Genomic DNA, 27,730 nt, shown 5'->3' with positions numbered 1-27,730 from the left:
GAGTGTATACCTATTCCCCTGGCTACTTCTACTGATTCATTTGTAGTCGGGACCAACTAGTCTTTTGCCAGAGCTACTGGGAGAAAAGAAAGCACTCATTCCCAGTTCACCTAAACCTGCGGGAAAGTGGACTGGAGCTACTGGAGCTGAACTGCTGCTATTATTGAAGAGTCTGTGCAAGGATGGTGCTCACGTGGCACAAGCAGAGCCAGGGGATGAACAGGGAGAAATGGGGTTTTGTTGTCATTTCTCTCCCACTGGATCAGGCCATTCTTGAAGCCAAAACTGCCCCCAAGATCTGTCAGTTCTGTGATGCAACAAATTCTGTTTATATTTAAGCTAGTATAGGCTGTATTTTCTGCTAGTTTCCATTGAAAGAGGTGTCCCTGATACAACAGACTTCCTCAGCTAAATTCAACCACTGTTAAAGTCAGTTAGGACTCATAACTCAATTTAAAATAGGCAAAAGATTTGAATAGATGCTACAGACTAAATATTTATATTCCCTTTAAATTCATATGTTGATACCTATTCCCCCAATGTAGTAGTATTAGGAGGTGGAGTCTGTAAGAGGTGATTTTAGGTTATTGCAGCAGAGCCCTCATGACTGGAATTAATACCCTTGTAGAAGAAACCCCAGAGAGGTCCTTTGCCCCTTCTGCCATGTAAGAACACCTGAGAAGACTGCCTTCTCTGAACCAGGAAGTATGCTTTCATCAGACACCAAATCTGCCTTGAACTTGAATCTGTCCTGAACTTGAATCTCTCAATTTCCTTAATTATGAGTAATAAACTTCTGTTGTTTATAAACTACTCAGTCTATCATATTCTGTTATAACATTCTGAATTGATGAAGACAATAGATATTTCTCCAAAGCAGGTATAACAAATGACCAATAAACTCTTGAAAAGATGCTCACTATCGTAGTCATTAGGGAAATGCAAACCAAAGCCACAATGAGATATAACTTCACAACTCCTAGGGTGGCTTCAGTCAGAAATATAGACAGTAACAAATGTTGCTGAAAATATGGAGAAGTTGAAACTTGTATACATTGCCAGTGGGGATGTAAAATGATGCAGCTGCTTTGGAAAATACTCTGCAGTTTCTCAAATAACTAAACATTAAGTTACCATGTGACCAGCAATTTGACTTCTCCTTATATACCCAGAGAAATGAAAGGATATGTCTACAAAAAGCCTTGAATGAGAATGTTCATAACAATTGTACTCATGATAGCTTAAAAAATGGAAAACAATTCAAATACCCATCAACGGGAAATGGATAATCACATTGTGATATAATCATACAAAGAAATCAGTTCAGTTAAGTCGCTCAGTTGCGTCCGACTCTTTGCTGCCCCGTGGACTGCTGCACACCAGGCCTTCCTGTCCATCACCAACTCCCGGAGTCCACTCAAACTCATGTCCATTGAGTTGGTGTTGCCATCCAACCATCTCATCCTCTGTTGTCCCCTTCTCCTCCCACCTTCAATCTTTCCCAGCATCAGGGTCTTTTCAAATGAGTCAGCTGTTCACATCAGGTGGCCAAAGTATTGGAGTTTCAGCTTCAGCATCAGCCCTTCCAATGAGTATTCAGGACTGATCTCCTTTAGGATGGACTGGTTGGACCACCTTACAGTCCAAGGGGCTCTCAAGAGTCTTCTCCAACACCACAGTTCAAAAGCATCAACTCTTCGGTGCTCAGCTTTCTTTATTGTCCAACTCTCACATTCATACATGACTACTGGAAAAGCCATAGCTTTGACTAGATGGACCTTTGTTGTCAAAGTACTGTCTCTGCTTTTTAATAACTATTCAGCAATAAAAGGAATGAGCTACTGATATATGCAAAAACATGAATGAATCTAGAAGTACACTGAATGAAAGCAACCAGACCTAAAATAATATAGTGTGTGGTTTGATCCATTTATATGAAATCCAAGAACAGGCAAAACTAACCTATAGTGACAGAAGCCGGAAAGTGAGAAGGAAAAGGTATTTATAGTAACTACAAATGAACAAAAGGGTATGGAAACTTTAGGTGCTAGGTACATGGGTGTGTACAATTGTAAAACTTATTATTGAACTGAACCTTAAGATCTGTGCACTTTGCTTAAAAAAATGAATACCATTATTTAAAATGTTGGCTGCTTTTTCATTTCTTTTTTAAAAAATGTTTATTTATTTGGCTGTGCTATGCCTTAATTGCAGCATGTGAGATCTAGCTCCCTGACCAGAAATTAAACTCCAGCCCTCTGCATTGGGAAAGCAGAGTCTTAGCCACAGGACTACCAGGGAAGTTCCTGCTTTTTCATTTCTGATGAAGGAAAAAAAAAAAGCATCCACCAGACTTACATGATCTGATATTTGTGAAAAGTTCTCCTATCCAAAAACATCTTTCCCCACCAGCTTAAGAATGGGCTGCTCCCCTCCATTTTTCCTTTGATATAAAGCATTGAAGTGATAGATTACATGTTATATTAAATTTCCCCCAGTGACTGTGTTAATGCAGGATTAATTTGCAAGGTTGTTTCTCCTCCTTCTTAGGGAGCCATCTCAACCCACTCCTGACTAAGGTGACCAAGTTACTCGGGGCCTCATTCCTCATCATAGACTGGAGAACATTTATAAACCATTACCTTCCAACTTCCACTCCTTTCTTAAAAAATTTTATGACAGCATTCTTTATTTCACCAAACTTAGCTCAAGAGAGCAGGTGAGTTCTATTTAAAAATTCAGAAATCAAAAAGATAATGAAAGCAATAAAATAGTGATTACCTGCTTCAGATCACTCAGGTAAAGAGCCACCAACCCTTACAAAGTAAGTTTCTATTTTGGGTAACTCATTCTGACTTCTTTAATTCTTTCTTTTCCTCATCCCATCTCCCAGCCTTATGCCTTATCACTTACTACCTACTAATCAGTTTAATTAACCCCAGAAAGACAATGGAAATCCTAAACTGCAAAGTCACGTACAAACATGCCCACCATGATTCCGGAAATCCCTGCAGGTTCACTGAAAGAACTATATTAATGGTGCTTCATGGTTTTATGAATCAGAACAACCTCTATTGCTTCACTAGTATGGACTTTCCGTAACTTAAGAAAAAGAAAATGTGAATTCCTTTGGGGGAATGGAGAGGAGATATTACAAAAGAAAAATGGTATTACTTTCCAATACCAAGGAAATTCATTAGCAAACACATTAAAATGTGCTAGAATAGTCATCACACTGAATTGTTTTGGAAAAGGCCCTGCTCTGGAAAAACACAGGGCAAAAACATCTTCAGTGCTGGAGCTTGGCACAATGAGACAGCAGGATGACAAATGTCTTGCTATTCCCTATGGTGCCTGAATACTTAGAGACATCTGCTACTTTGTGTTTCTCCCTCCCATGAGTCACCTTTATTACAGTCTGACATTATGTTACTGCTATTTTCCATGTCCACCTGTTACAATGATAAGACACAGATGCACTCCTCCAGTGTGTGGGAAACAAATTAATCTTAAGTCAGGATGCTGAGCTTTTGAGCTTCAGCTCTTACACTGACTACACAGTCTTGGATAAGTATCTCAAGTTCTCTTGGCTTCAGTGTCTTCATATGAAAAATATAAAGTAGAGTAGACATGGTACCCATGGAATGGAAGCTGACTGGTCATTAAGGATTCCTAAGGCCGTAGAGCCATTGTATAGAAAAGGGGTCCTTGTTAGCAGTAATTGGCTTGCTGCTCCACAGTGGCATAGGCAAGACTCTGGTTAGAACTCAGGGATGCAGTGCACTCCCGGGGATATAGCCAGACAAAACTATAATTCCAAAAGATATCTGCATCCCCTCTGTTCATAGCAACACTATTCACAATAGCCAAGGCATGGAAACAACCTAAATGCCCATTGACAGATGAGTGGATAAGGAAGATGCGGTGCACATATACAATGGAACTCAGCCATGAAAAGAACAAAAGAATGCCATTCGCAGCAACCTGGAGGTACCAGAGATTGCCATAGAGTGAAGTCAGACAGAGAAAGACAAATACAGTATGATATCATTTTATATGTGGAATCTAAAATAGGATACAAATGAACCTATCTGTGAAACAGAAATAGGATCATGGACACTGAGACGAGACTGGTCGTTGCCAAGGGGGAGGAGGTTGGAAGAGGGATGGAGTGGGAGGCTGGGATTAGCAGATTCAAGCTTTTATATATAGAACTGATAAACAAGGTCCTACTATATAGCACAGAGTTGACTCATTGGAAAAGACCCTGATGCTGGGAGGGATTGGGGGCAGAAGGAAAAGGGGACGACACAGGATGAGATGGCTGGATGGCATCACCGACTCAATGGACATGAGTCTGAGTGAACTCCGGGAGTTTGTGATGGACAGGGAGGCCTAGTGTGCTGCGATTCATGGGGTTGCAAAGAGTCAGACACAACTGACCAACTGAACTGAACTGAACTGATATAGCACAGAGAACTATTTTCAGTATCCTGTGATAAACCATAATGGAAAAGAATATTTGTAAAAAAAAAATATATATATATATATGTATAACTGAATCACTTTGCTGTATAGCAGAAATTAACACAACATTGTAAGTCAACTGTACTTCAATTTTAAAAAGATTTTAAAAAAAGAACTCAGGGGTGCAATGGACAACCTCAGCATTCTTTGGCCCAGAGGCCAAGTCTGGTCACTGGCAAAGTACATTTGCCTAAAATGAAGATAAGACTAACATGTCTCATATCCCATATATATAAATTTTAGGTTTTAGAGAAGCAGTCAAAAGCATCTTTATTTCTCCAGCCTTGAACAAGGAGAGGGGTCAAAACAAAACAAACAAGCAAAAACATTCAGTCAAAGTGCTGATAGAAAATCACAAGGAAAGAAATAGGTGATAGAAGGTAGCCTTGAATACCAGCTTAGGCCCTGTGACCTGCTGCAGAAGAGGGCTTATATAAACTATGTTTTATGTCACTTAGTCATGTTTCCCTTTCCCCCAGACCCTGTGCTTTAAAAGAAAAATAATGGAGGCAGCTGACGTTTTAGCTTCAGATGAACATGTGACCAGCTTCTCATCCCTCCAGATCTACTCTCTGTCCTTCTTCCTGCTGCATTCCCTGGATGCGTGTGTGCTTAGCTGCCAAGTTGCACCCAACTCTTCTGCGATCCTGTGGACTGTAGGCAGCAGTTCCTCTGTCCATGGGACTTTCTGGGCGGGAATGCTGGAGTGGCTTGCCATGCCCTCCTCCAGGGAATCTTCCCCGCCCAGGGATTGAACCCGTGTCTCCTGTGTTTCCTGCATGGGCAGGTGAATTCTTTACCATTGAGCCACCTTGGAAGCCTATTCCCTGGGAGGCTGATCTAAATGCACTGCATCTCTTCCTTCTGGTTTCTAGTCCAGTTCAACAACAAGGGAGCTCTGAGAGAGGGTCAGAGGAAGGGAGAAGTGTTAGGTCAGCATATTTACGCTCTTTCTATAATCACTGCGCTGTGAACAGGCTGCATCCTTCCACTAGAGGTCCTAGCTCCCATCAAGCAGCTCTTTGCGCAGAGCTCTGTTTCCTGGTTCTCATACTGCCTTTCTCTCTCTGCCCCAAAAGCCTGTACGTGGTAATGGTACTACTAAGTTACTAATACCAGGGTATTTTATTAACACTTTTGGGTTCCTTAAATCCTGCCCACATTTTTGTAGAGTCCCTTTGTTAAACTCTCCTCAAATTACCAACTTCATACAAGTAGAATAAGTGATTTCTCTTTTTGGTGGGGCCCTGACTAATACAGACAGGTTTTCACAGGAACCACGAGGGTAATTGAAAGATCAAAAGAAGACCTTTGTTTAAAATGTGTGTGAAATTTCTTTGAAGAATATGACTTTTAGAAATGTAAATGAAATACATAATACAGCTAGAAAGATGCATAAAACATATATAAATAGTTTAAAGAGTAATTTACAAAATGAACACCTATATAACTAGTACTATGATCAGATATAGAACATCGCTGGCTCCCCAGAAGCACAAACTCCCCACCCCACCCTCCAGTTAAAACCACCTTTATTCTGTGTTTTATGGCAATTGTTTCACTGCTTTTCTGTGTCTTACCAACTAATGTATATTTTATCAGCTATGCAAGCATCCTTTATTTTTTAAATTTTATTAAAGTGTAGTTGATTTACAATGTCGTATTAAAATTTCTGCTGTACAATTACCATATGTAAAATAGATGACCGGTGCAAGTTTGATTCATGAAGCAGGACACCCAACCTGGAGCGATGGGGTGGGAAGGGAGATGCGAGGGGGGTTGGGGGGTTCAGGGTAGGGCAGGGGACACTTGTATACCTGTGACCGATTCATGTTAATGTATGGCAAAAACCGTCATGATATTGTAAAGTAATTATTCTCCAGTTAATTAATTTAAAAAATTTCTGCTAAACAGCAAAGTGATTCAGTTATACATATATATTTTTTTCCACTATGGCTTGTCACAGGATACTGAATATAGTTCCTGTGTGCTATACAGCAGGACTTATACAAGACACAGTTTATCCATCCTTATGCATGCATGCTAAGTTGCTTCAGTCATGTCCGACTTTGTGCGACCCCATGGATAGCAGCCCACCAACCAGGCTCCTCTGTCCACAGGATCCTCCAGGCAAGAATACTGAATCCTTTAAATCTAGTTTCATTTTGCCTGTTAGAAAAACTTACACATGAGTCATAATATAGACAGTATCCTGTGCCTTGCTTTTGTGCAGTGTTATGTTAGATTCATCCAAGTTGGGTACAACATCCGTGGCTTATGTTTTCACTTTCTCAGCTATCTACTGTTCCATTGTAACTATATTTAACTGGTAATTTATCCATTCTATTTTTGATAAGTGTTCGAATTTTTTCCAGTTTCAGCCTATTCTGAACAATACTACTAAGAAAATCTTGTGCCTCTAAACACAATGTTACCTCTAGGGCACAATGCAAAAGTTTCTCAAGGGAAGTCCCTCCACCCCCACCCCATGCAGCAGCAAAGACCCAGTACAGCCAAAAATAATAAATAATTTTTAAAAAGTTTCTCTAGGACAATGGTTCTTAAACACTTATTTCAAGACTCCTTTACAGTCTTAAATATTATTGAGGACCCCCATAGAGTTTTTGTTTATAAATTCCTATTAACATCTATTGCATTAGAAATTGAAACACAAAATCTAAATACTTATTAAAAAATAAACTCATTACATGTTAATACAAATAATGTGTTTTTAATTAAAAGCTTTAAGTTTTAGTAAGAAAATATGGAATCATTTTTATAATTTTGTAATAGAGAAAGAATTCTTAATACAAAACACAAAGCCCCCAAAATTGATAAATCAGATGACATTAAAGAACTTTTTCATAAAATGATAGATACCTTAGAGAGTGAAAACTGAAGCCACAGCATGGGAAGACACAGGGGACATGGGTTCTATCCCTGGTCTGGGGAGTCCACATCCTTGGGATAACATGCGCCTAGAGTCCCTGCTACCCAACCGCAGAAGCCACCTCAGTGAGACCTGCGCACAGGAACAAAGACCCTGTGCAGCCAAAGATAAATAAATAATAAAATTTTTAAAAGGAAGCGTTAAAAAATTTGTACAAGTCATTATGCAGAAGTCAGGTAACCCAATTGAATACGAGCAAATTTGAATAGGTACCTCATAAAAGACTGAGTTCGTAAAACCAGTAGGTATAGGAAGACTTGCTCCACCTGGTTCCCCTCATTGCCAATGCAACATTAACCACAGTAAAGTACCAATGTGATACCAACTGGTGGTGATAATGTGGAGAGGTGGGAATTCTAATGGGCTGTTGATGAGGATATCAATTAATACAACTACTTTGGAAAAGGGTGTGGCACTGTTCAGTAAAGATAAAGTTGTACATATCTTTTGACAAGGCAGCTTCACTTCTAAGCTTGTGTCCTGGAGCAGCAACTCTCAAAGAAGGGTTCATGAACATCTCAAGGTCCCTGATCTTTTAGGCAGTCTGTGAGGACAAAACTACTTTTATAATAACACTGGTATGTTATTTGCTTTTTTCCATTGTATTAACATCTACACTAATGGAGCAAAAGTGTTGGTGGGGAAAACTTCTGGGAGCCTAGTACAAATCAAGGCAATGGTACCAAACTGTATTGGTAATCACTGTATTCTTATATACCACTTACTAAAGGAAATGCCAGTTTCACTTAAGAATATCATAAATGAAGCAGTAAAAATTAATTTTATTAAATCTCAAGAGCATTTTCATTGAGTACATTTTTTTGGGATGAGAGAAGTGATATTAACAAATGTGAGATTTTTGGTATTGTGTAAGAACATGTATTCTAACATTTGAAAAATCTGCATAACTCAGTTACTAATACTTTCCAAATGACCAATGTTTATGACATTTAGAAACCTTGATTTATGTTAAAAGTTAAACTCAAAGTAAAAAGAGAGAGCAATGAATTGTGCTATAACAGAATACATAGTGTACTGATGTGGTTTCAGATTCTACATTGCAACTAACCTTTCAGAAACTACCAGTGTAATGTCTAATAGAAAAGGTGATCGTAGGCATCTTTCTACTTTTCCTTCTTTCAAAGAGAAAGCTTCCAGTGTTTCACTAGTAAAATATTTGCTGTCTATTTTCTGTATAATTGACTTTAAAGTTCCTTTTATTTCAAGCATGCTGAATTTTAAAATTAAGAATTATATTGATTTTTTTAATGATTTGCTGCTTTTAAATATGTAGAGGTGGTCATATAGTTTTTCAGTTTTAATCTATTAATGACAAATTACATCGATTCATTTTTAATGTTAAACCAAATTTGTATTGTAGGATAAATCCAATTTGTTTATACATATTATCCTTTTATATTGCTGGATATAGCGAACATTGTTTGCTAATGTTTCAGATTTTAAAATTCATATCCATAGATTAATCTATAATTATATTTTGTCATAGTGTCCATGATAACTTTTAGTAGCTTATTATGAGTTGAGGAGTTGCTTCCTTTTTTATTGTATGTTTATGTGATATTAGAATACCTTGTTTCTTAAAAGAAAATTGATCTCATATTCAAGTTTTCTTTGTAGGTTTCCTAAAAATTATTCAATTTATTTAATGGTTATGGACATTTTCAAGTTTTTTATATTATCATAGGCTTTGCTAGTATATTCCCCTAGGAAATTAGTCCATATAAACTGCATTTAGTCATCCTCTTGATCTTTCCAGTGTCTGTAACATCTTGAGTAACATGCCTCCCTTTTCACTCCTGATAGTAGTGTGTACGTGCTTCTTTCTCTCCCTTTCTCTCCCTCGCCAGACATTTGCCACCCTTATTAGTGTGTTCAGAGAATCAACTATTGGCTTTATTGTTGCTCTCTACTATATAATTTTTCTATTTCATGTATTTTTGTTCTTATTGATAATATCTATTTTTTATGACTTTCTATTTTATTTTATTTTATTTTTTGAGGTAGATGACTGGCTTATTAATTGTCAGCCTTTTACATTTTCTAATATAACATATGGGCTTCCCTGGTAAAGCCTTAATAAACTTTAGATGGTAAAGCCATCTAAATAAACTTCAGATGGTAAAGCCTTAAATATAACATTTAAGGCTATAAATCAACCCTCTAAGTACTTTTAAACTGTATCTTACATGTTTTTGTTAGGTAGGGTTTCTTTTTTAATCAGTCAGTTGAAAAAAAAAGTTTTAAATTTCCGTTATGAGTAATTTTCCAAATATATGGGGATGTTCTGTTTGTTTTTTTCTTATTGGTGTAGTTTGATTACATTATGGTCAGAAAATCTCTTCTGTGTTACCTTGGTCCCTTAAAGTTTATCAAGGCTTGCTTAAGTGATCTGGTATGAGTCTATTTTTGAAATGTTCTATGTGGACTTCAGAATACTTATTCTGCAGCTGTTGAATGTAATAAATTTATAATCTCAATTAGGTCAATTTTATTAAGCATCATTGCTATCTCAGTGATTTTTTTTTGGTCTTATTCTCTTAACAGATATATTTTTAAATTGCCCATATAATTGTGAATTTGTCTATTTCTCCTTATAGTTTTTATTTTCTGTTACATAGTTTGAGGCTATGTTATTAGGTGCATATAAATTTTATGTTTTCCTGGTGAATTGATATTGTATTATTAGGAAGCAACCAGGGAATTCCCTGATGGTCCTGTGGTTAGAACTCAGCTTTTTTACTGACAGGCCCAGGTTCAGTCCCTGGTTGGGAAACTAAGATCCTATATGCCCTGTGATATGGCCAAAAAAAAAAAAAAAAAAAAAGAAGAAGCAATTATCTTTATCATAGTAAATTTTTATTTTGGTAAAATATATATGAAAATTAATAAACAGGAACTGAAATGGTTTTTCTATGGGGACCCTCTCTTCGTAGCTAGCCTTCTGGCTGCAGTAATTACTTGATAGAGGGCTTCCCTGGTGGACTCTGCGCTTCCAGTGCAGGGGGCAAGGGTGCATTCTGATCCCTGGTCCCCCTGGTCGGGGAAGTTCTATACGCCCCGAGGTGCTTCCCTGGGGGCTCAGCAGTAAAGAATCCGCCTGCCAATGCAGGAGATGTGGGTTCGGTCCCTGGGTTAGGAAGATCCCCTGGAGAAGGAAATGGCAACCCACTCCAGTATTCTTGCCTAGAAAATCCCATGGACAGGGGAGCCCGGCAGGCTGCAGTCCATGGGGTCTCAAAGAGTCGGACACAACTTAGTTACTAAACAACAAACAACATATATAAGCAAAAATTTCCATTTTAATATTTTTTAAGTGTACAATTCAGTGGCATTAACTGGATTCATCATGTACATCCATCACCGCTGTATAGTTCTAAAACATTTCCATCCCCCAAAATAGAAACTCTATAAACATAAAGCAAAAGTTCCCCGTGCTCTTCTCCTCCCAGCCCCTGATAGACCTACTTTCTATATCTGTGAATTAGCTCATTCTCAATAAGTCGTATAAGTAAAATCATATAGTGGTTGTCATTTTGTGTCTGGCTTATTTCACTTACCATATGTTTTCAAGGTTCATTGTGTTTGTTGTGGCATATGCCAGAATTTCAGTCTTTTTATGGCTGAATAATATCCTATTGTATATTTATGTTTTAGCATTTATTTACCCATTCATTGGTTGAATACTTAAGTTTTGTTTTTCTCCCTTTTGGCTATCATGAAGAATGCTGTAATGAATATAGTCTATAAGTATCTGTTTTAGTATTTGCTTTCAGTTTTTTTGGATATATACCTAGGAGTAGAATTGCTGGGTCATATAGTAATTCTGTATTTAGCTTTTTGAGTAATTGCCAATAGTGCTTTTTGCCTTAAAACCTAGTTAGAGTATTTTAATATAAAAATACCAGCTCTCTTTTATATGTATTTGCAAGGTATTTCCACTTTAAAATTTCAAAGTGTTTGAATATTTATACGGTGTTTTGTCCAGTCTAAAAACCTTTGTCTTTTAAGTGATGCATTTAATCCACTGATATTGTATTTAATTAATTATTATTAATAGCTAATGTGTTTTAAATCTGTATCACCACATATGATATTGTTTATTTTTTTCCTCTTCATTTTTGACCCTCTACTAACTTATAGGCTACAGTCTCTGTGTCTCTTCTTTTAGAGGTTATATAAATTTTTTTTATATATACACACATAATCTTTAAAAAAAATTTTTTTGGAGTATAGTTGCTTTACAATGTCGTGTTAGTTTCTACTCTACAGCAAAATGAATCCGCTATACATGTACATATATCCCCTCTGTTTTGGATTTCCTTCCCCTTTTGGTCATCAGAGTATTGAGCAGAGTTCCCTGTGCATCATCTATCAAGTCAAAAGTTAATCAATAATGTTATTTTTGTGTTTGATACTACAAAGGCTTTAAATACTGACTTCATTTACTCTCTTTCTAACTTGCATGCTTTTACTTCTGTGTATTTAACTTATTTTTTTGATCTGACAACACAGTGTTGTGTAATGTTCAATAATGCATTGTTTAGATTTATTTTTAATTTATTCATTGACCAATTTCTTTGCTCTTCATTTTTTCTTAGACCTCAGAGCTTTCCCCTGAGATCACATTCTTTCTCCCAGAATTACATCCTTCAGAATTCTCTTTTTCAAGGGTCTGGATAATAGGAAACTCTCTGTGCTTCTGTTTGTTTATTTAGTGTCTACATTGTGCACTCAGGATTGAAAGATACTTTCACTGGGAATAGAATAAGAGGTGAACAGTTATTTTCTCTCACTTCATGCAGAGCATCGCTGTACTGTCATCCTGTCTGCATTGCTGTGTCACTCAGTTGTCAGTCTAACTGCTGTTCCTTTGACAATGATCTCCAACCACATCCTAACCCAGTATCTTTTTTTTGGTGTTCATAGTTTTATGATGAATCTAGTGTGACGTTCAATGGCACCCCACTCCAGTACTCTTGTCTGGAAAATCCCATGGACGGAGGAGCCTGGTAGGCTGCAGTCCATGGGGTCGCTAAGAGTTGGACACGACTGAGCATCTTCACTTTCACTTTTCCCTTTCATGCATTGGAGAAGGAAATGGCAACCCACTCCAGTGTTCTTGCCTGGAGAATCCCAGGGACAGGGGAGCCTGGTGGGCTGCCGTCTCTGGGGTCGCACAGAGTCGGACAAGACTGAAGCCACTTAGCAGCAGCAGCAGCAGTGTGAAGTTCACTCGTTAGTTCCCTCCTGCCTCTCTTGCTTTCTCTTTTCCTATTTAGCATTTGTTAGGCTTTTTGCGGGTAGGAATTTGATACCATCCATTGGTTCTTCAAAAGTAGAAGCCATTACTTCTTCACATATTATCTTTGTCATATCACATCTCTTCTCTTTTTCTAGAACTCTAGCTAAATGTATGCTAGATTTTCTTACTGTCTTCCATGGATTGTAATCTGTCTTTCGTATAGTCACTTCTCTGAATCTCTGTGCTGTATTCTGCAAAATCTTGTGACATAAACTTCCTGTTCTCTAATTCTCTTTTCATTTATGTCTAATTTGATGTTAAACCACTGGTTTTTGTTTTGTTTTTAATATCAGTAATTGTGATTTTCATTTCTAGAAGTTTTCTTTGGTTCTTCTTAAAAGTTTCTGGGTCATTTTTTATAATTCCCGGTATCTTGAGAATATTTTCAAGCTTGTTTGTGCTCTGTTCTTTTTTACTGCGTGCTGCTCATTGACCTTGAAAAATTATTTATGTAAATATACTGAGACACAGGATAAAGAGGACTTTTCAAAATAGATTTGTATTTGTCACTTTCAATCTCTAAGGGCTTTGCCATATGGTACCATTTAAACTGTGCTTATGGCTTGAATCATTTTGGACCACCAAGTGTTTATAATTGCAGTAACACCAGCAAGTGATTGCAAATTTTCAAGGATGAAATTGGTTCCTTATTGAATTGTTCAGTTGTCTCCTGTGGGTGGAGATTTGGGGGAAATGTAGCCTTTGACTTTCCAGTATCTACTGGTGGATTTCCTTTTGCACTTTACTCTTTAGGGAGATACTTAAATTGGCTGGATTAACAAATGCCCTCAGGGTGAAAGTGGCTTCAGTACTCAGTAAATCTTAGATTTTATCCATGTCATTAGTGCTTGGATATTTTTAATATAGTTACTATTTTTCAATAATTTTACTATTTGATACTTTTTATACTCAGTCCAGCATTCTCTGTTGTCAACTTCTGTAGTCAAGTGGCTGGAGTGAGCTGCTTCACAGCCTGCCTCCTGATCTGGTGTCTACCGAGGTCTCAAAGGTGCTCTCTCTGGCTTGCTGCTCTTGTATGTTGCTCTGGTCTTAGCTGGAGTATTTCATGGGATGGTCATGTTTTGCCACTTGTTCAGGACCTGGTGATTTGCCTCGCCTGACTCAGGCCCACCATGGTTCTCATCAGCACTACAGATTTCTTCTAATCTCTAACACACCCTTTTCCATTGACCTTGCCTCTCCCGCTGTGGGATTACTTTGTCTTGCTCATGACAGAACTACTGTCTCTCAGCTGAGCCGTGCTCTTTGTCCTCTGCAGGAGATGTGGGAAGATCTGAGTCCCTTCCTCACAACACAGAAGCTAATGCAAGCTCACATTGGGCTCTTTGCCTTCTATCCTACTTTGCTCTCCTTCCTCTTCTCCCTCACCCCACTGTGTTGCTGGCTCACCTTAAACACTCATTTCCTTCTGGAATCCCAAATGGGAAATAGAGAAGAATCCCGCTGGCCTTAGTCTTCCCTTTGACACTTCTGACATGTCTTTTCTCTCTGAGGCTTATTCCTCGGATCAAGAAAACTTCTCACTCACTGGCTTTCCTAAATCCAACTCCAGCTTCTTCCCACAACCCCCTGGAACAGGAAGAAAGTTCGAACATTCCACTTTTTCAACATCATATCCTTGCTGTATCCTGGGACAGAAGCACAATGGCCTGTTCATCATAGGTGGACAAAGTTGTTTGCATATACTATAAAAGAATCTCTGTGATCTCGGCTACCAGATTTAACCCTTGCTGTGTCAGTGGTAGTAAAAGGAACGTGAAAATATCTTCTCTTGCCTTTTCTTTAACCTTCTAAATAAGTATTTTGATCAAATATCCTATTTTGGATGTCAAAAACTGATTTTTTAACTCTTTTAAAAATTAATTCCTGCTCTAATAGTCTTAACCCCACCCTTAGGCCAATCAAAGAATAAGTTAAGTTCATGAAAATGCAAAAGATAAAAGCATATTAATGTGTTCCATAAATACCCAAGTGACAGATATATATATTATTTTTAGTCAAAAGCATTTGTGTTATCTTTTGGTGTGTAATAAATTAGACCAAAAGGTAATGGCTTAAAACAATTAATACTTGTTATTTCACAGTTTCTATCAGTCATGAATTCTGAAGCAGCTTAGCTTGGTGATTCTGGCTTAGGACCTCTCAGAAGGTTACCGACTAGGTGAGAGCTGCCATCATCTGAAGGCCTGTCTGCAGCAAAGATCAACTTCCAAGTTCACTCACATAGCTATTAGCAGGAGGCCCCCGTTACTTGCTGGCTGTTGGCTGGAGGCCTCTGTTTATTCTCCACATGGGTCACATCTCATGACAGGCAACTGGCTTCACTCAGAGCAAATAATCAGAGAGTGAGAGAGAGCAGGAAGTCGTCATGCTTATCATGTCTTCGTCTGTAGTCACACATGGCCACTGTTGCTTTACTCTGTTCATTGGAAATGAGTCACTGAGTCCAGCTCATACCCAAAGGGAGAGGAATTGACCTCTGCCTCTTAAAGGCAGTGACAAGGAATGTGTGGACATTGTAAACGACCAAAGCATTAAAATCATTCTGCTGCCCACTTCCTGTGTGCAGACTGCAAAAATTAACAACAAAACATATGTTTCTTACACAATGGAGCTGAAAGTCTAGTAGGTTCATGAACCTGAAAACAGGCAATTACTGCACACTGAGCTGTGGGTCCTAGCTTTCTCCCATATGACATGGGGGACAATAGGTGCTTGAAGGCACATGAGTCAATACATGTGAAAATGCTTTTGTGTAAGTATAGTTTAGCAAAAGTGGCCAAAAGATGAGATTCAAGAGCTCCAAGGTCTACATTCAAATCCCAGCTCTGCCACTTACTGGCCAGGGGACCATGGTCCAGTAATTCATCTTCTCTGTGCCCTAGTTTTCTCATCAGTAAGATGGGAGAGTAACAGTACTCAGTTCATAGGATCCTTGTGAGGATTAAATGTTGGAAAGGACTGAAAAGGTGCCTGGAACACAGCAAGATTTAGTTATCACAGGTGTAAACTGCAGGCCATTTCAGAAAGAAATTATTATTCTAATTTCTGAGACAGGTATATATTCTTATGCTTGTCTAACTGAAAATGAAATAAACTCTTTTTTAAGATTTAATTTGTAGTGATATATTTCCACTTTTTTTCTTTTTAAGCATACGACACGTAGTAAAATGTGAATGTCACTCCTCACCTCTACCCCCACCCACTTACCAATCCCACTTCCTTCCCCAGAGGAAACCACTTTAACAGCTTCATGAATGTTCTTTCAGAAATTGTCTATTTAAAGAAAAATTGTCTTTATTTTTCTTTCTGTTAATAACTTAATAGATCTTCTCATGTTAGTGACTATAGCTTTATATCATTCTTTTTAATGACTGTATTAAATGTTATAGGATAGATACACCATCAATTCTTTAACCATTCTTTAATTGGCATCCATGTTTTTTCCATCTTTTTGCTATTTTGAACAGTTGTGTTGTAAGCATAAACTTTTTTTTAATTGGAAGATGATTGCTTTACAATATTGTTTGCCTCTGCCATACATCAGTGTGAATAAGCTACAGGTGTGCATATGTCCCCTCCCTCCTGAACCCCCTCCCATCTCCTACCCCGTCCTACCCCTCTAGGCCATCACAAGGCACTGGGTTGAGCTCCCCGTGTCACGCAGCAAATTCCCGCTTGCTGTCTATTTTACATATGGTAACGTATATGTTTCCATGTTCTCTCTTTTCCCCCCACTGCATCCACAGGTCTGTTCCTTACGTCTGTGTTGCCATTGCTACCCTGCAAATAGGTTCATCAGTACCATCTTTCTAAATTCCATATGCATGTGTTAATATACACTATTTGTCTTTCTCTTTCTGACTTACATCACTTTGTATAATAGGCTCTATGTTCATCAACCTCTAGGACTGACTTGAATGTGTTCTTTTTTTTTTTTTATAGCTGAGTAATATTCTATTGTATGTATGTACCACAATTTCTGTATCCACTCATCCGTCAGTGGACATCTAGGTTGCTTCCATGTCCTAGCTATTGTAAAAAGTGCTACAGTGAACACTGAGATACATGTGTCTCTTTCAGTTATGGTTTTCTCAGGATATATGCCCAGTCGTTGTATTGTAGGGTCATATGGTAGTTCTATTCCTAACGCTTTAAGGAATCTCCATACTCTTCTCCCTAGTGGCTGTATCAATTTACATACTCACAAGCATAACTTTTTAAATGGACTTTCTAACCTTCAAAGACTTCATGAATATAAATATCTCTGATAATGACCTGTTAAACTCATTGGACTTACACAGCTGTGGGTGGCCATTGAGTGGTCTGTCCATCCCATAGGAGTGGCTTCCTGGTTTCCTACCTGATCACAGTTCTGGGAGTTGGCACCAACTTCAAGTTGTGCTACTCACTATCTCTCCTGTGGGAACTTGGAATTGGGACCAAAAGTGAGGATGACTCTCTCCAGGCAGCCGGACTTGGGCCACTATGGAGCTGTGTGTTTTCTGCTCCACAAGGCCCAGAAATACAGCCACCGTTGTCTGGGAGAGACCAAAGAATGAGACCGACCGACACAGCGGAGCCGAGAAACGGAGTCTAAGCATCTTCCCAGAATAGCACCTGGATCTTCTTCCTTTTCAGGACCCAGTTACACTCCTGCCTTGGATTCTGTTAGATGCTGGACTTCCTGTGTACATTCATAAAAGCGCATCCCCTTGTATCTTCCTTCCACGTTGATCCCCACTTACTTTGATACTGGGAGACTTCCTTAGCCACCCCAGCCTGACCTGTAAGCACCAGTTAGGTCCACTCTTAGGCTCATTCACTTGGAATTAACACTACTTATTTTGGCTACTTTGTTTCAAAATCGTGGTTATCTAACATTACTCTGCAAACAAGGATTCTAGGTAAGGACAATAAAGATCAGTATTTTTCCTTTTTTAAACATTTAATCATGTTGAATCTTTTTAAGGCAGATGACAGAAATTTCCTAGCTTATTAAATTGAGTGCATTACTATCTCATCATTTCTGGATGATTCAAAGTAAACATTATAAAGATCAAATATTTTGTATATAAGGCATAATTCAGTAAGTCTACATGTTCAACTAATATAATGAGCACCTGCTACTAAAATGCAATAAAAGAAGCTCCCTCTTTGAAGAGGAAAATATGATATCAGATATGAGCCTGTCTGTCTTTCAAAATGGAAATTTTTAATTAAAGAAAAGCTATAAAGCAAGCACGTAGGCCTAAAATATTTTCAAATTCAGAGGCTACACTGTAAAATACTTCAATCTGTGCCAAGGGGAAAGCTAAATTTCTGACATGGTGAACCACTCACAGAGTCTGAATGGTTTATCAGCTAGGTTCAGTTCAGTTCAGTCACTCAGTCATGTATGACTCTTTGCAACCCCATGGACTATAGCACACCAGGCCTCCCTGTCCATCACCAACTCCCAAAGTTTACTCAAACTCATGTCCATTGAGTCAGTGATGCCATCCAACCATCTCATCCTCTGTTGTCCCCTTCTCCTCCCGCCCTCAATCCCTCCCAGCATCAGGGTCTTTTCAGATGAGTCAGCTGTTCGGATCAGGTGGCCACAGTATTGGAGTTTCAGCTTTAGCATCAGTCCTTCCAATGAATATTCAGGACTGATTTCCTTTAGGATGGACTGGTTGGATCTCCTTGCAGTCCAGGGGACTCTCAAGAGTCTTCTCCAACACCACAGTTCAAAAGCATCAATTCTTCAACGCTCACCTTTCTTTATAGTCCAACTCTTACATCCATACATGACTACTGGGAAAATCATAGCCTTGACTAGACAGACTTTTGTTGACAAAGTAATGTCTCTGCTTTTTAATATGCTATCTAGATTGGTCACAACTTTCCTTCCAAGGAGTAAGCCTCTTTTAATCTCATGGCTGCAGTCACTGTCTGCAGTGATTTTGGAGCCCCCCAAAATAAAGTCTGTCACTGTTTCCACTGTTTATTTGCCATGAAGTGATGGGACCAGATGCCATGATCTTAGTTTTCTGAATGTTGAGCTTTAAGCCAACTTTTTCACTCTTCTCTTTCACTTCCATCAAGAGGCTCTTTAGTTCTTTGCTTTCTACCATAAGGGTGGTGTCATCTGCCTATCTGAGGTTATTGATATTTCTCCTGGCAATCTTGATTCCAGCTTGTGCTTCATCCAGCTCAGCGTTTCTCATGATGTACTCTGCGTATAAGTTAAAGAAGCAGGGTGACAATATACAGCCTTGATGTACTCCTCTCCCTATTTGGAAACCTATCAACTAGGTTACCAAGTAAGATTTAATTTTACCAAGCTTAACTCTCCATGACAAGAAATAAAATTTTCTCTGTTGCTTCCTCACACTTGTGTGAAGAGATAAAATCTCTCTTGCTAGAAAACCCACACTCATTGTTTACCTCTGCGTTAGTATGGATATCAAGGTTGCTGAAACATTTAGTTGTGGGATGTCCTAAAATGGATATAGCTGGTGTCCAATCAAGAGAGTTTATAAATTATATTTACCATTAAACTTGTGATGATCTCATTTCATTTGTTTTAGTTTAGAGCCAAGCCCCTTGTTTCCACCTACAAGATCTCCAGTGTGATTTGTTTTATTTTTAATTGAGTAGTTTTTTAAAAAAATTAATCATACTCATATGAAAATGTGTAAGACATAAATGTACATTCTGAAAAATAAAAGTAAAGTGAGTGTTCTGTCTGACCTTCCCCAGGTTAAGAAAATTGCTTTGGAACTTCCTTGCTGATTCAGTGGTTAAGACTCTGTGCTTCTTATGCAGGGGGTAGGGGTTTGGCCCCTGGTCGGGGAACTAAGATCCCACATGCTCTGTGGCATGGCCAAAAAAAAGAGCTTTGACCTTGTAGAAGAAAACTCCCCTCTTAGACCTCTTCAATTGCTCCTCTCTCCCTGCATCACCAGGGTACTCAAAGTCCTGATGTTTAGGATAATCATCCCCTTGGTTTTCTTTAGTCTTAGGACCTGTGTACGTTCCTAAGTAAAATAGTATTTAGTTTTGTCTGTTTTTCTTTTTTTAGTTTTGTCTGTTTTGAACTTAGTATAAATGGAATCGTATTGTATGTTTTCTTCTTGGGCTTGCTTCTTTCAACATTGTGTTTGTGTTATCAATATCAACGTGTGTAGTTGTTAGCTCATTGTTCTCATCTCTGTATAGTAGTTCCTTTTATGAATATATAATAATAATTATATATTTGACCCTGGTGGATATTCAGACTGCTTACAGTATTTATCATTATGGACAATGCTGCAACAAACACACAGGTACATGTTTCCTAGTGCTGGAGTTTCCAGACTAGGGTAAATAACTGGGAGCAGAACTGCAGCATCATAGGACTGTACATGTTCAGTCCTATGAGATAATGCCAAACTCTTTTTCACAGTGCTTGCATTATACAAATTTATGTTCTTATCTGGAGTGAATAAGAGTTCTCATTGTTCCAGAGCATTTCATTTGGAATGGTCAGACTTATTTTTTATCAGTCTGATGGGTATGTAAAAATATTTCAATGTGATTTTATTTTGTATTTTCCTCCTTACTTGTTAGGTTAAGCATCTTTTCATGTGTTTAGTGGCTATTTGAGTTTTCCCTATAGCTCAGTTGGTACAGAATCTGCCTGCAATGCAGGAGACCCCGGTTCAGTTCCTGGGTCAGGAAGATCCCCTGGAGAAGGGAAAGGCTACCCACTCCAGTATTCTGGCTTGGAGGATTCCATGGATGAAATCACAAAGCCTTGGACATGACAGAGCGACTTTCACGTTTCATGAAGTATCTGTTTTAGTCTTTTGCCCATTCTCCTACTTTGTGTTTGTCTGTTACTACTTTATAAGTGTACTTTGTATATTTTTTATGCTACTCTTTTCCCTTTCTTTTTTTATTGAAGTATAGTTGATTTACAATGTTGTATTTATTTCTTCGGTACAGCCAAGTAATTCAATTATACATATTCTTTTCCATCATGGTTTATCACAGGATACTGAATGTAGTTCCCTGGGTTATATAATAGGGCCACGCTGTTTATTCGTTCTATATGTAATAGTTTGCATCTGTTAACCCCAAAGTCCCAGTCCATCCCCCCTACCTCCCCTTTGGGATCCGAAAGTCTGTTCCCTGTCTGTGAGTCTGTTTCTGTTTCATAGGTAAGTTCACTTGTGTTACATTTTAGATTCCACATACAAGTGGTATCATATGATATTTGTCTTTCTCTTTCTGACTTACTAAATTTACTATGATTTTGTTCTATATTTAGAAATCGAGTGTTTTATAATTGTATTTTCTAAGGAGCCTGTAAAAAATTGCCACAAACAGTGGCAATAAAACAACATGTTTATTGTCTCACATTTCTGTAGTTCAGAAGATCGAAATGTCTCACTGTAAAATCAAAGTATTGGAAAGACTGTGCTCCTTTCCAGAGGCTCTAGGGGAGAATTGATTACGTTGCCCTTTCCAGTTTTTAGCACTGCCCACAGGCCTTGGCTTATGGACTCCTTTCTCCATCTTTAAATCCAGCAAAAATGGCCCAGTTCTTATGGTTCATTACCTTGACTTTTCTGATGCCTTCTTTCACTTTTAAGGACACTTGTGACTATATTCAGATAACCCAGGATAATCTGCTCATTTCAAACCCTTAATTTAATCATATCCACAAAGTCACTTTTGCCATGTAAGGCTGTATTTTCACAAATTTCAGGGATTAATATCTAGATATCTTTGGAAGTTGAGAAGGCATCATTCTGTCTACTACAGTATTATTGACTTTGTATCTTGTAATCTTACTAACCTCTTATGAATTTTTATAATTTATTTACAGGTTCTTCTATTATTAAAATTTTATTTATTTACTTTTTATTTTTGACTGTGCTGGGTTTTCCTTGCTGTGCAAGGGCTGTCTCTAGTTGTGCGTGGACTTTTCACTGGGGTAGCTCCTCTTGTTGCGGAACACAGGCTTTAGAGTATGGGCTCCAGCAGCTCAGCATGCAAGTTCAGTAGCTGTGGCCTGCAGGCTTAGTTGCCCCTCAGCATATGGAATATTTCTGGGCCAGGGATCCTCTGCATTGGCAGGTAAGATTCCTAACCACTGGACCACCAGAGAAGTCCAACTGGTTCTTTAATATTTTCTATATATAAAATCAAACTATTTGCAAATAGTAACAGTCTTGTTTTCTCCTTTCTGATGAATGTAAGTGTGTGTATTTCCCCCCCTACCTTTAAGGCCAAGGTACAACCAAAAATATGGCTGGAAAAATTTAAAAAGTGGATAAGACTTCCAATATAATGTTCAGTAGGATGGGTTATATCAGGCACTCCTATATGGTTTCTGCTCTCAGTTGAAATACTTTCAGCAGTTCACCATTATGCACAAAATTCACTGTAGACTTTCTTCTTTTGAAATTGAGATAGCATATGCTTTTCTCCTTTAATCTGTTCAGATCATTAACTATATGAATGATTTTCTAATGTTAAACCAACTTCCATTTCTGAGAAAAGCCCAACTTGGTCATACATTTCAGTAGTTAGCTAATGAGGGATATGGGCCTTTTATTTTTCTTTCTTGTATGCATTGTCCTTATTAGGTTATAATACCTAGATTTTAACAGCCTCATAAAATTTGTCACAGAAGGTACCTGCTTCATCTATTCTCTGAAATAGTTTATGTAAGATTAGAACCTATTTGTCACTGAATTGATCTTAATAACACTGCTGACATTTTCTGAACCTACAATACATCGTGAAATTTAAACATTCTTCAGAACTTCTGTGTCAAGTGCTTTATCATCTTATTCAATGCATTTAATATTCAGTCCAGGGAGATTGGAGGTATTATCTCATTTTTTCAGATATGGAAAATAAAGCTAAACAGATTATAGATAAATCTGAAGATATTATATATAGCTACTAAAGGGCAGACTAGAACTTGAATCAAGACATCCTGACTCCAAATTCATTGTACACACAGTTTCACTGATGTTCTCAAGAACTACTGATATTAATAGTTGGCTATGGTGGTGTTCTTTTGAAAAAAATTGTTTCTGTCTCTTCCTTTGATGTTATTTCTAGCCATCACTTCCTTTCTTTCTCCTTGCCCCACTACTTATGTTATTTCTAAAATGCTGTGCTCTCAGAGACAAAAATAGGTTACTATTTTATAACAGTAAATATACTCTGAGTGTCTGGGGGACATTCCTAGAAGTAACCAGCTTGAGTTTTATAACATACGTTTTTTCCCTGCTAAGAAGCTTTCACTGTTGTTTCTATGTTACAAAAATTTCAGGTTACTATACTGTTTTCTTTCTGTTTATATGTCCCACCCTTTGCTACTCCAAGTGTGATCTGTGAACCAGCAGAACTGGCATCTCCTTGGGGCATATTTGTGTCAAAACTGAATCTCAGGCCCGATTCCAGAACCAATGAATCAGAATCTGCACTTAAGCAAGATTTCTGTGTGATTCCTACTACTCCGAAAGAAGAAATTTATTTTAAAATAGAATAGAACATTGACAAAGCACCTGGTCACCCAAGAGCTCTGATGGGAATGTACAATAAGATTAATGTTGTTTTCAGGCCTGCAAGCAAAAGGCATCTATTCTGCAGCCCATGGATCAAGCAGTAATTTTGATTCTCAAGTCTTATTTAAGAAATGCATTTCACAAGGCTATAGCTGCCATAGACAGAGATTCTTCTGGTGGATCTGGGCAAAGTCCACTGAAAACCTTCTGGAAAAGATTCACCATTCTAGGTGCCATGAAGAACATTTGTGATTCATGGGAAAAGGTCAAAATATCAACATAAACATTTGACTTTCTGGATGGAGTAGATTCATCTACTGGATGAAGTCGATTCCAGCCCTCGTGGTTGACTCTGAGGGGTTCAAGACTTCAGTGGGGGCAACAACTGCAGATAGGGTGGAAACAGCAAGAGAACTAGAATTGAGTGCCTGAGGAACTATGGATGCAGGTGCATGACATTGTACAGGTGGTGGTGATCAAGACCATCCCCAAGAAAAAGAAATGCAAAAGGCAAAATGGTTATCTGAGGAAGCCTTACAAACAGCTGAGGGAAGAAGAGAAATGAAAGGCAAAGGAGAAAAGGAAAGACATATCCATCTGAATGCAGAGTTCCAAAGAATAGCAAGGAGAGATAATGCAATGCAATGCAAAGAAATCGAGGAAAACAATAGAATGGGAAAGACTAGAGATCAGTTCAAGAAAATTAGAGATACCAAGGGAACATGTCATGCAAAGATGGGCTCGATAAAAGACAGATACAGTATGGACCTAACAGAAGCCAAAGATATTAAGAAGAGGTGGCAAGAAAACACAAAGTTACTATACAAAAAGGATCTTAATGACCCAGATAACCACGATGGTGTGATCACTCACCTACAGGCAGACATCCTGGAGTGCAAAGTCAAGTGGGCCTTAGGAAGCATCATTATGAACAAAGCTAGTGGAGGTGATGGAATTCCAGTTGAGCTATTTCAAATCCAGAAGATAATGCTGTGAAAGTGCTGCACTCAGCATGCCAGCAAATTTGGAAAACTCACCAGTGGCCATAAGACTGCAAAAGGTCATTTTTCATTCCAATCCCAAAGAAAGGCAATGCCAAAGAATGTTCAAATTACCACACAATTGCACTCATCTCACATGCTAGCAAAGTAATGCTCAAAATTCTCCAAGCCAGACTTTAACAGTACATGAACCGGGAACTTCCAGATGTTCAAGCCGCATTTAGAAATGGCAGAGGAACCAGAGATCAAATTGCCAACATCCGTTGGATCTAGAAAAAGCAAGAGAATTCCAGAAAAACATCTATTTCTGCTTCATTGACTACACTGAAGCCTTTGACTGTGTGGATCACAACAAACTGGAAAATTCTTTAAGAGATAGGAATACCAGACCACCTTACTGCCTCCTGAGACATCTCTATGGAGGTCAAGAAGCAACACTTAGAACTGAACATTGAACAAGGGACTGGTTCCAAATTGGGAAATGAGTATGTCAAGGCTGTATATTGTCACCTTGCTTACTTAATTTATATTCAGAGTACATCAGCAAAATGCCAGGCTGCATGAAACATAAGCTGGAATCAAGATTGCTGGGAGAAATATCAATAACCTCAGATAGGTAGATGACACCACCCTTATGGCAGAAAGCTAAGGGGAACTAAAGAGCCTCTTGATGAAAGTGAAAGAGAGGAGTGAAAAAGCTGGCTTAAAACTCAGCATTCAAAAAACTTAAGATCCTCTAACAATGGAGAAACATAGAGAATAGACTTACGGACATGGGGAGAGGGGAGGGGAGGGTGAGATGTATGGAAAGAGTAACATGGAAACTTATATTGCCGTATGTAAAATAGATAGCCAATGGGAATTTGCTGTATGGCTCAGGAAACTCAAACAGGGGCTCTGTATCAACCTAGAGGACTGGGATTGGGAGGGAGATGGGAATGAGGTTCAAAAGGGAGGGGATATATGTATACCTATGGCTGATTCATGTTGAGGTTTGACATAAACAGCAAAATTCTGTAAAGCAATTATCCTTCAATAAAAAATTAATTTTAAAAAAACCTCAAAACTTAAGATCACGGCATCCGGTCCCATCACTTCATAGCAAATAGATGGGGAAACAATGGAAACAGTGACAGACTTTATTTTCTTGGCCTCCAAAATCACTGCAGAATGGTGACTGCAGTCATGAAATTAAAAGATGCTTGCTCCTTGGAAGAAAAGCTATGACAAACCTAGACAGCACAGTAAAAAGCAGAGACATTACTTTACCAACAAAAGTCCATCTAGTCAAAGCTATGCTTTTTCCAGTAGCCATGCATCAATCAATTCTGAATATTCATTGGAAGGACTGATGCTGAAGCTGAAGCTCCAATACTTTGGCCACCTGATTCAAAGAACTGACCCATTGGAAAAGACCTTGATGCTGGGAAAGATTGAAGGCAGGAGAAGGGGATGATAGAGGATGAGATGGTTAGATGGCATCACCAACTCAATGGACATGAGTTTGAGCAAGCTCCAGGAGTTGGTAATAGGCAGGGAAGCCTGGTGTGCTGCAGTCCATGGAGTCTCAAAGAGTTGGACACAGTTGAGTGACTGAACTGAACTGATGAATATGTGATTAAAATCCTGCAATCTCAGGATAAAACCTGAACAGATGAGGAGTTGCTAGTGGCTTTCTGGGATGGAATCTACTCCTGGTGAAGAAGCTGTGAAGACTGCTCTCTCTTGCTCATATGCCTGCTAGTAGATGGGGATATTCTTCTTCCAGCGAGGCATGGTTGCATGATGTCACTGACTCAATGGACATGAGTTTGAGCAAACTCAGGGGATAGTGAAGGACAGGGAAGCCTGGCGTGCTACAGTTCATGGGGTCTCAAAGAGTCAGATACAACTTAACGACTGAACAGCAAATGTGATTACTACAGACTAAAGTTTGAGAATCATTAGCCTACATCACCAGTTAGATTATAAAAAAATCTTTGAGCACTTCTTATACCTTTCCATATTCCCAGTTTCAAGCACCATGCCTTACACACGGTGTAAACTACACACTTATGAAATGAAGGCTATGGTGATGATTTCGTAAAACACATGGCAAATCAGAATCCTCAGTTCTGTTTCTGACCATGTCAGAAACTCCGTATACTGCTTAATATCAATAGCCTTCAGTTTCTTATCTGTAAAAGGAGGAATATAATTGCATTTTTCTCTAATGACCTAACCAGTTCCAAAATTCTATGCCGTAACTGATATCTTATAAACTAATTAATGTTGATAACAATTGAAATTGTTCTGAGATATTTTCTTTGCAAAAAACTCACCAGTTATGTAATGGTATTGAATGAAAAATGTGATATATTTAACAAGTATCATTTGCATCCAAATAAGCTATTATTTGTAAGATCTTACTTGGAAGGATGTTTTTGTTTGATCAGATATCTCTTCTCAGGTAGTAATAGGGGCCCAACAATTTGTATTTCTAGAGTTCAGGTTTAATAACCTAGTAGAAATTGCTGTATGGGAAAAATATATAATGCTTCTTTTAAATTGCAACATTTTTATTACTGAAGAATAGAATGGTTTATCAGAATGTTAGGAGATAATGCTTTGATTTCATGAACATTGTGTAGGCTTATCAAACCAGAATATATTATACCTGGAAGTCTAAAATTTCATATTTTTGTAGCAATTTGTATTTGTTTGTTCCCACCAGAAGAGTAGGGAAGACAACAGAATTAGAGAAGACAACCGTTCCATTTCAGAGTGTATCTGGCCTAAAAAATGAGACATTTCATAATGTGATCTGCTGTTGTGTCCATCACTGGAAAACTCACCATTTTCTTGGATAAGAATCTACACTCAAGAACTACATCATAATCATTATCATGGAAAGCATTTCTGACAACCCACAAAAGAATCAAGTTTTACTCATGATTGCCACTTCCAGTTTTGATTCCTTTGATCTTCACATCTACTTGTTTGGCAATTCTGGTCCCTAAATTAGATATTTGGTATACTTGGTCAGCCTTGAGACTTCAAAGACAACAAACTGTCCAGCCATCTGCAAGACTGTCATTGAAGTCCCTTGCGTTCTCACAGATTGCAGCTTGTCTTTTCTGAAAAATGAGCAACAAATCTATTCCAAGCCTGAATAAACCAACTGACCAGTCTCTGAACAACATTGATGGTCACTCATAGGTTTAGCAGTTCCCACGCAAAACACCAAAACCCTGTATTTTCATAAGTAGAGTCAGTGGGAACCTGGTATCTTCTGCACCATCTTGGAGAAGCACTGTTTGTTCACTGGCATGTTTTGTGTGATTAAAAAGTACATGTGGGAATAAGACAAAAA

General features: G+C 38.3%; 1 protein-coding gene and 1 pseudogene across 2 annotated transcripts in view; both read left to right on the top strand.

The window, feature by feature from the left end:
* JAK1 (Janus kinase 1) overlaps positions 1-27,730 on the top strand; it is a 246,721-nt gene that overhangs the window by 46,125 nt on the left and 172,866 nt on the right. The window lies entirely within an intron of this gene.
* Positions 1-27,730, top strand: part of LOC101102528 (eukaryotic translation initiation factor 4E type 2-like) — a 57,801-nt pseudogene extending 30,071 nt beyond the window's left edge.

This window comes from Ovis aries, chromosome 1, assembly GCF_016772045.2.
Source record: "Ovis aries strain OAR_USU_Benz2616 breed Rambouillet chromosome 1, ARS-UI_Ramb_v3.0, whole genome shotgun sequence".
Taxonomy (NCBI): Eukaryota; Metazoa; Chordata; class Mammalia; order Artiodactyla; family Bovidae; genus Ovis; species Ovis aries.
Note: the sequence above shows the minus strand (reverse complement) of the source record. Positions and strands in the feature narration are given on the sequence as shown.